The following is a 1,443-nucleotide window of genomic DNA, read 5'->3' as shown; positions in this document are numbered from 1 at the left end:
AACGGCTTCAGAAACTAACCTGCAGTTTTCTGTAACAAGACTTCGCAGCGCATAACTGAGCACCGTCACAGCCTTATACAAACATGGCAATGCTGCCACTTGCACTCGTCGCCAAATGTACATAGAAGCAAGGCGGTTAGTCACTGGCTTCCACCGCGGCGGCCCGGATTCGAGCCTAGCTCAGGTCATGTGGGATTTGTGGTGGACAAAGTGACACTGGGGCAGGTTTCCTCAGAGTACTTATATTTCCCCTGACAATTCTCATTCCACCGACCGCTTCACATTCATCATCCGGGGATGGTACAATAGGCCAATAGTGGCCGACGCACCAAGTGAACTCAGTCTCACCCCACCCCAAGAAAATAAAAAACTAAACTGCGCAGAAGGATGAGATGGACTGAGCATTTAGCATGCATGGGGAGAAGATATATGTATATAGTGTTTTGGTGGGAAAACCAGAAGGCAAGAGACCACTAGGAAAACCAAGACTTAAGTGGGTGGATAATATTAAAACGGGTCTTAGACAGACACGATAGGGTGGTGTGGACTGGATTAATCTGGCTCAGGATAGCGACCAGTGAAGGGTTGTTGTGAACACGGTAATGGAATTTCTGGTTCCACAAAATGTTGGGAAATTACTCAGTAGCTGTGTAACTCGCAGCTTATCAAGAAGTACTCAGCTTCATGTAGTTAGTTAGTTAAATGCTCCATATAAACCTTCCACCCCACACTGCCTAAACTGCTGCAAAATAAAGTACAGAAACTCAATTTTACGCCATCGTCCCCTCGCGTAAGGTCTGGCGCAACTGGAATTTTGCGCTACTGCGTGCACGCATGCGTGTTTGTGCTTCGTAGGAGAAAATGAAAGCACGGTAAAAACTCGTTGTAAGCAGACGAAACCAACATTCACAACAACATAATCTCATTTATATTCCGTACATTAATCATAGCTGGGAGTTGGGAGAGTTCGGTTGGTATAGCAAAGTGCTACGGGCTGGATGGTTGGGGTTCGATTCCCGGCAGGAGCAAGAGATCTTTCGCTTCTCCATAATGTCGACACTGTCTCTGGGCACATAAAAATTCCTATGCAATGGGTAGCGGGGGCTGTACCCCTGGGCTCAAAGCGGCATAAACGTGAAGATGACCACTCACCTCTATCTAGTGCCGAGGTCAAAAATTATTAATTCACGGCACGGTGCTTAATTACGAAATTAAGTACAAGGTTAACTTTACCATAATCCTAGTGCTATTCTGGTGGTATCCATCCAGGCGCAGGGCTACTTTCGTCTTTCCGTAAGTAACGTAACATTGCGTGCGGAACAATTCATGTCGACTCACGGGTAACCCGGGGAGCGTCTGTACACGTGCCAGCAGCTGCAACAACGCTGTTAGTTACACAACTGCATTTCTACCGCAACATTTTTCTTCCGATTACCGCCTCTC

This window comes from Cryptotermes secundus, unplaced genomic scaffold (genome assembly GCF_002891405.2).
Source record: "Cryptotermes secundus unplaced genomic scaffold, Csec_1.0 scaffold3797, whole genome shotgun sequence".
Taxonomy (NCBI): domain Eukaryota; kingdom Metazoa; phylum Arthropoda; class Insecta; order Blattodea; family Kalotermitidae; genus Cryptotermes; species Cryptotermes secundus.
This window is presented reverse-complemented; position numbering follows the sequence as displayed.